Raw genomic sequence first — 12864 nt, 5'->3', positions numbered from 1 at the left:
ATGTAACACACCATATTAACTAAGCCAAGGACAAAAACCACATGATCATCTCAATAGATGCAGAAAAAGCATTTGACAAAGTCTAATGAGCATTCATGATGAAAATCCTACAGAAAATTTGGGTAGGTAGTCTTCATCTCATTCTGAAAAAAGTCAGACAAACCAATAGGAACCTAATACAAATGGACAAGAATGAACAACTTTCACTCTAAAAGCAGGAATAAGACAAGGATGTCCAGTATCATCACTCTTATTCAATATAGTTCTAGAAACATTAGCCAGAGCCACTAGACAAGAGAAAGAAAAGGAATAAGGACAGGAAAGGAAGACATTAAATTATCATTATTTGTAGATGACATGATATTCTACATAAACAACTGCAAAAACTCCACCAAAAGACTTTTACTTTTAATAACCAAATTCAGTAGTGTAGCTGAATACAAAGACAGCATTCAAAAATTTCCTGTACTCAAATAACGAACTCACTGAGAGAAATTAGGAAAATAACACCTTTTACAATAACATAAAAAAAGAAATACCTAGGAATCAATCTAACAAAGGAAGTAAAAGACCTTTACATTAAAAATTACAATATTCTGGAAAAGGAGATTGACGACGATATCAGAAAATGGAAAGCAATAGCTTTCCTTGACTTGGGTAGGAAGGACAAATATAGTGAAAATGGCCATATTTCCAAAATTGTTATACAGATTTAATACAATCCTAATCAAAATTCCAACAGCATATCTCACAAAATAGAGAAAATAATCCTCAAATTAATTCAGAATTAAAAGAGACCTAGAATAGCAAAGGCAATTCTGGGCAACAAATCCAAGGTAGGGAGCATCACTACCCATGATTTGAAATTATACTACAAAGCTACTATGGTAAAAACAGCCTGGCACTGAAAAAAAAACAGACCCAAGAATCAATGGAAGAGATTAGAAGATGCAGAAATAACTCAAGACATATTCACTGGAAGAAAAATAGCCTCTTTAATAAATGATGCTGGAAAAACTGGCTTTACCCATGCCAAAGATTAAAATTGGATCCATATCTTTCACCGTGCACTAAACTAAAATCAAATGGATCAAAGACCTAAATACTAAAAAGAAACACTAAATATACTGGAAGATAGAATAGGTATCACTTTTAAAGACATTTGTGCAGGCAAAGACTTTATGAACAAAACCAAGATCACACAGGAATCAACAACTAGGAGCTCACCTCATTAAAATCTTTTGCTTAGCAAGAGAAACCATCAGCAGGGTAAAAAGATAACCCAGAGTGCGGGCAAAGATTTTTGCCAGCTATTCCTCAGACAAAGATTACTATCTAGAATATATAAAGAACTAAAAAATCAGACTCCCCAAATCTAAAGACCCAATCCAAAAACAGGCACCTGAAACGAATGAACACTTCTCAGATGAAAAAGTACAAACAGCAAATAAATACATGAAAAAAAATGTTCAAAATCATTGGTCATGTGAAAGATGCAAATTAAAACAATGCTGAGTTTCCATCTCACCCCAGAAAGAATGGCTATTATTATGAAATCAACCAATATCCAATGCTGGGAGGGTTGTGGGGAAAAAGGAACCTTTCTCCACTGTTGGTGGGTGTATAGACTGGTGCAACCACTATAAAAATCTGTGTGGAGTTTCCTCAAAAACCTAGAACTAGAAGTCCCATTTGACCCAGCTATTCCCCTCCTTAGTATCTTCTCAAAAGAATTAAAATCATCAAACCACAGCAATATCCACATACCCATGTTTATAGCAACACAGTTTGTAATAGCTATTCTTAGAAACAACCCAAATGCCCATCAACCAATGAATGGATAAACAAGATGTGCTATTTTAACACAATGGGGTACTACTCAGCCATAAAGAAGGTTAAACTTGAAACATTTCTGGTAAATGGATGCACCTCGATCCTTATTCACATTTTCAGTTTCTCACAACAGATAAATGATGTGGTATTGCATGTCTGATTTATTTCACCTTGAGTGAAATAAGAATAGCTAAATGGATTCACCTTGAGTGAAATAAATCAGACCTTAAGTGAAATAAATCAGACACATATGTAAATACTGCATTGTTTCTCTGGTGTGAGAAACTAAAAGTGTAAATAAGGACCAAGATGTATAACAGAAATTGTGAAATAGGAAGAAAATGTTCAAATGGAGAGGAAAACAAGGGAGGAGGCAGAAGGAAGAAAGAAGGGAAAGAAGGGAGGGAAGGAGGGAGGAAGGAAAGAAGGAAGGGAAAAGTAAAAAAAAAATAGAAAAAAAGGAAAAGTGGAAACAATGTTTTTACAAATAAGGAGGGTAAGAGAGGTTGAAGGGAGGGGAGGGGAATGGAAAAAAAATGAAGTTATATCAGATACAGGTACAAATTCCCTATGATGAATGTGATCATTACGTATACCTAAAATGTATGAATAAAAATCATTTTCTTTGAAAAAGAAAAAAAACTACTGTCCTAAGAAATTTCTACCATCCTCCCCCATCTCTGTTCAGTTTTCATTGCTCACGTGGGGCTGTGCACCAACTCCTTAGACTAACTTACTCTGGTGGCATGTGGAAAGGTTACCTTCTAGTAACTCCCTTCCTGTGACTTCCATTTATTCCACACCAAAATAATTGGGGCTGGAATTCCCAATTCAGCTTTCATAAATATTAGGTAATGCTAAAGAAAGCACTTATTCTCTGGAAAATTAAGGAAAAATGTTTTGAGAAAATCTCCAGAAATTGTTGCTTAGTCATAACATTTTAATTTTCCTTCCCTGAATATGTTGGTCATGATACAATGGTTCATGTTTATATCTTACATTCCTGGTTCTAGTCATTTGCCTTGAAGAGATCCCCCAGCAAAGTGAAATTCCTTGAACTGGTGCAGGCACTCATTAACTGGTGGTTTCATTATACTCTATTTTGACTCCACTAGTATTAAACCACCAACTAGCCCTGATATAAAAAACAGCCCACATTTCCACTTTAGGATTACCTCCTAATTTTGACATTTCTGCCTTACTTTCACAGAAAGAGCTGTACTTGAAGAAGACAGAAGGTTTGGGGCAAAAATCTTCCAATGTTCTGGGGTGTTTTCTGTTTGTTTTGGGCTTTTTTTGCGTAGATAAAGTCTAATGAATTAATACAGGTATTATTCTCTTCCATCCTGTTTTAGTCTAACTTAATTTTCACCTAGAAAAGTCCAAAGAACTGTCTTCAGAAAAAGGGTTCTTTCTGCCCAGTCCTCCAAGTAGTGCCCCCACTCAGCTGTAAGGCAGTTTGGCTGTGCCCTCCCTTCCTTCCCCTGAGAAAGAAAGGATGTTCTGTTTTGCAAAAAGTATTGAAAGACCTGGATGGGCCTGTACTGCTCTATTAATATAAAATGAGCGTATTCAACAGCTGTTGTTTCATTGCTCTCAGCACAGCCATTGAAGTGCTTGCGGAATAGCCATGGGTTCCAGGCGGGAGGGGCCTATTCAAGGCCGGACCACCTAGCACGCAGGTGGGGTCATGGGCCTCACATGTGACCCCGCAGAAGTTTGACTCCCCATGAAGAATGTCACATGGCTGGGCTGGGTCCCGGGAGAAAATACCCTCCTTTTCCTTCCTGCTGACTTCTTTCTGCCCATCATTTTCCTCCTCCTCTTGAATGACCACAGGTCCCCCTAAAATCTATTCAAAAGAAATGATCAAATTAAATTGAAGTTAAACAAGTACAGTTAAAAGATAGCAAATTTCAGTTGTTTTGGCATAAAGTTAGGCTTGTGCAGCAAACCACAGTATGATTTGCTTTTGTGTTCAATTTTTGTAGACCCCTAAAACATTCAGTGTCCATGATGGGAGAGAGGATGTCAGGGAGAGGTGTCTACCTGGAGCAGTGAGCTCCTCAAACTTTCTGTGCACACAAATCACCCAGGCAGGATTTGGATCCTGTAAATCTGGAAAGGGCTCAAGAATCAGCACTTCCATGGAGCAGCAGCAGACTGGGTAACAGTGCCAAAAGTCTGAATCCAGTGTTAAAATTCAACTCTTCCATTTTTCAGGCCAAGTTACAGCAAATTCAGTCCAAATAGATGTTCCTCTCCTTAAGACTAGATTCATTACTAAAAACTTTACTGCAGGAATACATATAAGTATAGAGTATTAGACATTCTCATTCTTTAGGAAAGTTTCCTTTCTACTGATGGATTATTCAACCCTCATTAACATTTGTTGATTTTTGGCCTGTAAGTACAGAGCACCTGTTTTCTATTTGGATCCAGTATCCAGCCTTTAACCACCTTTCCTAGTAAATAATACATTTCTTGAGAGTGAAATTCTCAACCCTTGGGGCAGGGAGGATCTCATTCCAGCTTTTCAGTTAGGAACTGAGAAACCCTGAACAAGTTGCTTAACCTTTCCGGTCCTTAGTGTCTACATCTAAAAAGAGTTGTGTGTGGAGGGAAATTTAAAAATAAAAAAAATTAAGTGGGAGAATAGAATTCTACCATATGCCATTATTAAAGACTTTAATGGAGATGGTGCCTGCTAATTACTTACCCTATTATGTGAAGTAATGTACATAAAGCTATGCGTAGTATTCCATAAACCAAGCATGGAAACAAAAAAAACAACCCTTAAATTTATATTTAGAACTGTCAAAATGTTCTCCTGTAAACCATTTTGAGAGAAGCTCTTTTCATTCCTGACCCCTTACCTTGTTTAACGGAATGACTACCTTAGATCTAGCTCTTCCTTCGTGAGTCAGGGTCCTTGTTTTGAACATGAGTGACTATGATGTGCTGTAACACAGGGATGACCTCAGGCATGCATCCTCCCTGCCCCTCTGCCCTAGTAACATGCCCACAGTCTCTGTTTACATGTCCATGATAGCACTCACCACACTGTGACAAAAATATCTGCTTATCCATATCCTTGGCCCTGGGCCCCCCTGCTTGGGGGAGAGCCAGGTCCTCCCAAATGTGTGCTGTGAGCAAGGATGTCCCCAGGCCCCACTTACAGGGCTGGGCACGCAGGACTCAGCAGCTTGTATTCATTCATTCAGACACTTAAAAATGTGCTCATGTCCTCAGCCAAGTGCTGTAAGTGCTGGCCTGTTTTTTCTTTTCCAGATAGCCAGAGACAGAAACAGTGATCTTCCTTGGAAGCTTGGGATGATTTTCAGTTGCTACAGAGCCAAGCAGTTATTTATCCTTTTGGTGAATTTTAAACCTGCTCTGTCTTGCTTTGAGATTTCATTCTGCTTTCTTTGACAGGGAGGATTTTAGAGCTAGGCAGCCCTCCATTCACTGATCTACAATGCAGTGAATATTTGGTGCTGAGAGAGTCACTCAAAGTCTCTGTTGCTCAAATTCCATATTTGCAAAATGGGGTGATTCTTGGGTTGAAGAATTGTTGTTTATGTGGAAAAAGCAGTACAGTTATGCCTGGAACTCCTGTTAGAGCAGAGTTTTTATGATCTTTGCTTTGATAATCCCATGAGGACTGGGAGCCGGATAGACACCCCAAAGCCTGAGTAATAAAAGGCAAAGAGCCCAGCTTATTAACAATCGTTTACTTCGCAGAGCAAAGAAGCAGGATACCAAGCTGCTCCATGTGGCTGAGACTGATGGTGCAGCCATCTCGCTTCCTAGCAGCCATTCTCGCTTCACTTTCCAACCTTACTGCCAGAAGCCACTTTCTAACTCTAAAGGTTAAAAATGCTAACATCAGATTTTATTACTAGGGTATTGTCTTAGTTACCTTTGCTACTGAGACAAAATACCCAATGCCCAAAGTTAAGGAAGGAAAGGTTTATTTAGCTCACAGTTTGTAGAGGTTTCAGTCCGTAATAGGCTGGTTCCAACCCAAGGTGGCATCACAAAGGAGAAACAGTTCATGGCAGGCAGAAAGCAGCAAAACAAGTGAGGAAGACCACAGCTCTTTCTATCCCTTATATATTATCCAAGCTACTTAGGGCAGGTAGCACTCACTTTAATCCTAGCACTTGAGCTTAGTGAGCTCAAGAATCAATTGCTCTGTGAATCAATTTCAGAGCCATACATTCTAAATCCAGCCATCTCTGAAAAGCCCCACCTATGACTGCATGAGGCTTTGAGGGGACATCTAGACACAAGCCATAACAGGTATAAACATGTAGCTCAAATTCAATGGGTGAATTTACATGTAAGTCTTTTGGGATTTTTTTTTTTTTGAACCAGAAATTGAACTCAGCACCTCGTGCTTGTCAGGCAGACACTGTACCACTGAGCTACAGTCCCAGCTCTTCTTTTGGGATGTTTGTAGGAAAGGTTTTTTTCTTTACGTAGGAGAAGTGAGGAGAAATGCTCCTCTTTCTACCTTTAAATGTAGTTATGTATGCTAAAATTCCCAGAGCTATGGTAGCCTTTTTGTAACCATGAGGACTCAATCTCAACCACCAACACCAACACCACCACCCTCTGCCCTACCTCTGTTTTCTTTTCTCCTTAGTTGGTTGTTATTTAGCTCTGGGCAATGGATTCCAGTAGCCTAAAACAGAATCTTAGCTTTGTGTCTGCCCAGGTTCTAGCCCAGTAGACATTCTGGCAATGCCTACACAAGCCTAAAATTCACTTGGAATGGACTGGTTGAAGTTACAGACATGTCCCTGAGATAAAAATTATGGTGGCTGAGTAGGGATGGAAGTGGCTGGGGAAGAAGACATATAGGTTATAGGTCATATTGTTGCAATGCAAATGGGATGTTTAAAAGAGAGATTTATTCATTCATATAATTGAAAGAGAGGAGGAAAATTCATGCACTGTTCCAACTTCTGGTGTGGTTTTATTTAGAGCTAAAATCATGTCAGTAAGATTTGCCTCTTGACTCCAAAATTACTGACAGCTGAGATACTCTCCTTAATGGGAATTTTGAAAACCAAAGAGAAGTGGGTTTGATGACAGTAAATCAAACATTTGGGTTTCCTGGTTTTGATTGATTTCTACAATATAATGTTTAATATGTTAGTCTTGGGATATGGTCATAGGTTTTTGTGTAGAAAGGAATAGGGGGTGTTCATGTAAGAGCATCTTCACTGCAAAGGAAAGAGTGCAAAACAGAGATAGATTACCCAAGCTTAGATTTCACTTCTTGTTATTATTAACACTTACTTGTTGTGTGATCTACAGCAAATTGTTTAACCTCAGTGCCTCAGTTTATACACATATAAAATGGGAGATATTATTGTTCGCCACATATGGTTCTTGTACATATATGTAACACTTAAAACAACGCTTGGAACATATGAAGTAACTAATTAATGTCAGCTAATTATTATTATCATTTCTACACAGCAAATGATTCCTAATAAATACATTTCTGACTTTCTAGATGGCAGAGCTTGGCTTGGTTAAGATTTTTCACTTGGCAACGACAGAGTGACTAGAACTGTATTTGCTGATATTCTGCATCAGAAAGTACACTTACCTCATTCAGCTGTGTTTTCACAAGCCCTGGCATGTTCGCATCATTCACTGGACTGTGACTGCTAACAGCAATAACTGCTTTCATTTGTACTTCTTTGTGTAAAAGAAAATTGGCAAAATCTCAACTGAAGATCTAGGGAGGGGACAAACTAAAGATTTCCTTAATTAATATATTTTGCAATGTAGCTTTGCATAGTAAGGATGGAGGATTGCCCTCTGTCATCTCGTTGCATAATCTTGTTTCTATTTGTGTTTTACTATTCTTTGGAGAAGATTGGAAAAACTGGACCAAGTAAGTATAACATCAGCAATTATTTGAACTTCAAGTCATGATGACTTCCTCATTTTTGTTCAGGTTGTTTTGTACAGTTGTGGTTAATGAAATGATTGTTGAATGAGTCTGTCTGTATCTTGGCTCTGGCTGCTTGCATTCCTAACTGTGATGTGCCCCTCTGTGAGAGCTGCAGGGATTAAGCTCTGTGAGCACATGATCTGCAGCTCTATCTCTCTGCTTTGGATGCTGTTACACAAGGCCGCATATTGATCTGGTGCGGGGGGCAGGGGTGCAGTGGGAGAGCTGCTTAGATAAGTTGGAAAGTGCTAGGGTGTGTAACTTACATGGGTTTTATTTCCAAGCTAAAGTGGGGTTGGGCACAAATTTCATTTTATTGCTCTGAAAGTTAAAACTTAGATAGCTGACAGATTTCTTATACAAATACAGATATTTGGCTAACATGTTACTGAATTAAATGTCATGGTTGATTTGGGAATCAAAAATCTTCTGGGTCAGTTTACTCATTTAAATCTAAATTTAAGATTTCTCCAGGATAATTCAAGTTGTTTTGTACCAATAGAAGCTTGCTGTTTTAAATGAACAAAAATATGTAAATATTTGATGATGTTTTAAATTTAACCTTTTTTTTAGTGGATAGCAAGGTTTATTTAGTATTCAAGATATGAAGATAGTATTCATCTCTAAGCAATCTGAATATCTAAGGCTGGAAGTTTTGATCTCTCAACCTTAATAATCATAGTTTTATTAAGCAATTAAAATCTCTTGGAAAGTAAACTGATCATGTTACAGGTATAGGTAATTGTATTTCTATTTTATAGTTTAACTAAAGCTTTGAAATTAAAGTTTCTGTGGTCACACGTCTAATAAAAGACAAAGTGGAATTGAAAGGATGAAGATGTGTCTGTTGCTAAACCCTGGTTTCTTCATAGAACTTTCTGTTGATGATGTTCTATATCTCTGCTAGCCAATATAGTAGCTGTAATATGGTGAGCGCTTGAGATGAAATCTAGTGTTGCTGAGGAGCTCAATTTTTAATTTCAATGAATTTAAGTTTAAATGGGCATATATGACTACTGGGTACTCTTTTGACTAGCACAGCTGTAGGACGTCATGTTGCCTGGACTATAAATACTCAAGGACTGTGATCTTGTGCATAGCACATCTGAAAAGCGAACAGAAAATGGGAAAAAAAACAATTGGGGAAAATAATCCATTGTATCTAAATTAAACTCATTTAAACTGCAGAATTTAAAAAGGAGATATACTTCAAAGTTAAAAGAGTCTTAAAATTTAGTTAAGAAAACTTTTTTATAAAATTTGTTGTCCAGTTTACTTTAGGATTATTAATATATTGGTAATATTGACTATAAAGCACACAGAAATTTTAAAAAGGAAGAAAAATGTGCCCAGTAGTACACTGATAATTCAGGCTATTTTAGTTCTCTAGGTATTTTCAAGTATGGGGAATCATCTGTTCCCCAAACAGTAGGAAGAAAGGAATATGTTTACCATCAAATTGACTAACCAACCTTTTGATTTCTATCTTCAAGTGTCTCCTACTTCTCATTGTTTTCCATAAATGGCTTTAAAACTGAATATGAACAAACTGGAGTTCTTATTGCTCCTTATTAATCAACAGAGTAGGTTTCCTAGTCACATGCGAATAATAAACAGTGCTTCCATTTATGCAACCCTTATTTTGTCTAATAACAGCCCTCAAATGCAAGAGTAGTTGTATGAAGAGATCTTATGAATTGTCTCTTTGTCCAGCAGTAGATTCATACTACAGTGTATATAGTGTCTGCCCCTTAGTCACTTCATAGCTGTCTCGGTTATTAGGTTGACTGTCCACGTTTGCCCCTGCTTCTAAGAAACGCTTATTTTGTTAATAATGACCCCAAAACGTAGAAATAGTGGTGCTGGTGGTTTAGATATGCCAAAGGGACACAGTATTTCTTTTAAGTGAAATGATACAGGGCTCAATACTACCTGTGATTTTGGGCATCCACAAGGCACCTTGGAACATATCCCCCATGGACAGGGAGTTCAACATACGAGTGTTTTGCAGCCACATATCTCCGAATCATAGCAACAGGTGAGTGAGAGAAATAAGACTTCACAAATTGTAGCAATTCACAGCAGCAAGTTCTGAGGTTCACAGAGAAAGAAATCACTTCTAGATGAGAGGATAGTGCTATTGCTTGGGTATGGATTGTCTCTCCTCCAAGAGTTCACATGTTGGGGCTTGGTCCTAAGTGAGGCAGTACATGGAGGTAGAGGAATCTTTAAAAATGCCCTCAGAAAGGATTAGCACAATTCTCGTGGGAATTAAGTTAGCTCCCACCAGAGTGGGTAGTTATAAAAGAGAAAGATGGGCCCTTTCCTGCTGTCTGGCTTCCTGTCTTGCCGTAGGATCTCTCCCCATCACATGTGTTTCTGCTATATGCTTCTGCCGTCTACCATCTGATGATACAGTCAAGGGGCCTTCATCAAAGGTTGTACTGAGAGAGAAGCCTGATATTGGATTTCTGACCTCCCAAACTGTGAGCTAAATAAAACTTTTTCTGATACATCGTCCAGTCTCACTCATTTTGTTATAATAATAGAAACAACTAATACCATAATAGGAATTTTTTAAAAACACTTTCATATGCATTTGAGAATTTATTTTTCACAAAAATTCAGTGACTCAGATACTCATTTGTAGTTAAGAGGATTTAGGGAAGGTAAGCAATTTTCCAGTCCTTACTCTGATAGAAAGTCAGCCATTGGGGCCAGGGATATAGCTCAGTGGCACAGCACCTACATGGCAAGCACCAGGTCCTGAGATCAATTCCCGGTATCAAAAAACAAAAAAAAGAAAAGAAAGTCATCCATTGGATTCTGAAGTTACTTCCACTGTGCAGTGTGGGGGAAAGCTTCACGAAAAGTGTGACCTCTTGGGGCAAGTATTAAAGAAGGACCAATTTTGATAGGCAGAGATAGGAGCAAGACCTTCTAGGTAAATTGAACAGCAAAGGTAGGAAAACTGGAAAGGTTAAAACACAATTGGGAAAGGATAAGTAGAACATGTTAGCTAAAGCATGAGCTATGCTGGGGAGCCAGAAACACAAATGACTGCACCGTGGCTATGTCACATGATTTTAACACCAGCTTGAGAAACTTAGAAATGATAGGACAGAAAATGCAGAGAGGAGGATACACTGAGAGAGCTCAGAGATAACATCAGGAAAACCTGGAGAAGTGAGTCAGATTGCTGTGGAGAATGACGCAGGGGACCAGTTAGGAGGTGAAAAGGCAGTCTTGTGGCTGGCATGGGAAGAAAGACTAGTTCTGGTAACACTGGGTGCTGCACGAACACAGTGTCTGGGGGAGAGTTAGTAAAATTAAGATAGTTCTTGTCTGTGTGCAGTGTCCCTAGAACAATGGTTATACCATGCACATAGCGCAGAGTTTGAAGAGGAGCTGACTTAGGAGGATAATCACAAGCTCCTGTTTTGATTTGTTGCACCCTGAAAAGGTTTCCTAGTGAGTCGGAGGAGGGAGAAGAGTCTAACTGACCAGCAGGCTGAGGGTCCTTCCGTCTTGTCTCTGTGCTGCTTCCCTAAACCCTAAGCCCACTTCTTGACCCGTCATACCTGGGCCTGATGAGTGCAATGCTTAGTGTGTGGTGACATTCAAAATATGCTGGGAAAGAAAATCCATTTTAAAGAAGAGTTATCTGGAGAAGTTTCAGGGCAAGAGTGATGATTTCAGTAAGGTAGAGGGAGATTGTTTCTAACAATGAGAAGGCTCAAACTTGAGGCCTTCAAGGTGGTTATTTTTTGGAGATGAGGGACTCCAAGGCCTGCTGGGAATTACAAGTGGTATAAACATGGTAAAGTTAAGAGACAAAGCTGTTTTCTGTTTTGTTTTGTTTTGTTTTTTTTGCGGTACCTGGAATTGAACTCATGACCTCGCACTTGCCAGGCAAGTGCTGTGCCTCTGAGCTAAATCCCCGGCCCCAAACATGGTAAAGTTAAGAATTTGAGGAGACACTGGGTCTGGGTTCCAAATGTGTGGATACAGAAGCTACCAGGGATACTGGCAATGGGGGAACATGACTAAGTTAGATCCAAGCAAGTCAGAGTGCTGCTCTAGACCCTGCCGTTGTGAGAATCTCTGTCTAACCCTCTTTTGCACCATGGTGCAAGGGGATCATGCCCCTGGAACCCATGGCTCTAAATCAATTTCTACTATGAAGATGCAGTTCTCAAAAGGCCAGTGCTGCTCTCAGGGTCCTCCCAGGCTTCTTCCCTAAGCCCATCTTCCTGGGGCCAAGGCACACCACCGTTTTGCACACTCTTACACTTGAACAATGCCCAAGGGGGGACTTCTGAGGTGGGTAGGGGATTGTAGCTAGAGCTTTGGGGGGAGTGGGCAGGATTGGATGTTGGGCAGGAGTGTGCATGCGAGTTCTTAAAGTCTATTCCAGTGGATGGAGTCAGGACATGGGGGAGAAGGGAACCAGACAGAGAGCAATGGGCTGCAGGCTGGCATCCAGGGCTTCTCATGCTGCTATGTTCTGAAGCAGAACTCCACGAAGTCAGGAAATTTAAACTCTAGCCTAGATATCCAAGTTGCTAAGGGGGTGCATTTGTCAATGTTAGAGGTTAGAACATGTTTTGTTGAAGTTTGTAAACCTGGTTTATAACTTCTACTTGTGACATGTAGATCTTCATTTATAACTTTACCTAGAGACCCTCAAACATTAGAAGTGTCAGGAGTCAGCAGGTTAGAAAGGCCTTCCTACCATGGCCTGCAGAATCTCTCTCTACTTAGCGCCCACCGCACTTTTTTGGATGATTACCTGCTTTATTGTCTATCTTCTCCGGTAAACTCAAAGGAGTATGGGGGCAGAAACCAGGCTGTCTTGTTTACAAACAGATTCTACTACCACTTGCAAGACTGACAGTAAATACTTATTAAATATGTCCCAGGAAAGTGATTTTGAAAGACAAGACTTGAAGAGGGGTGATAGAAGGGTCTGAAGCAAACTTAAAAGAAAATCTTTTTATAAATCTTTCTCTCTCTCTCTCTCTCTCTCTCTCTCTCTCTCTCTCTCTCTCTCT

This window comes from Chinchilla lanigera, unplaced genomic scaffold, assembly GCF_000276665.1.
Source record: "Chinchilla lanigera isolate Chin_1 unplaced genomic scaffold, ChiLan1.0 scaffold00030, whole genome shotgun sequence".
NCBI classification, from domain to species: Eukaryota; Metazoa; Chordata; class Mammalia; order Rodentia; family Chinchillidae; genus Chinchilla; species Chinchilla lanigera.
Note: the sequence above shows the minus strand (reverse complement) of the source record.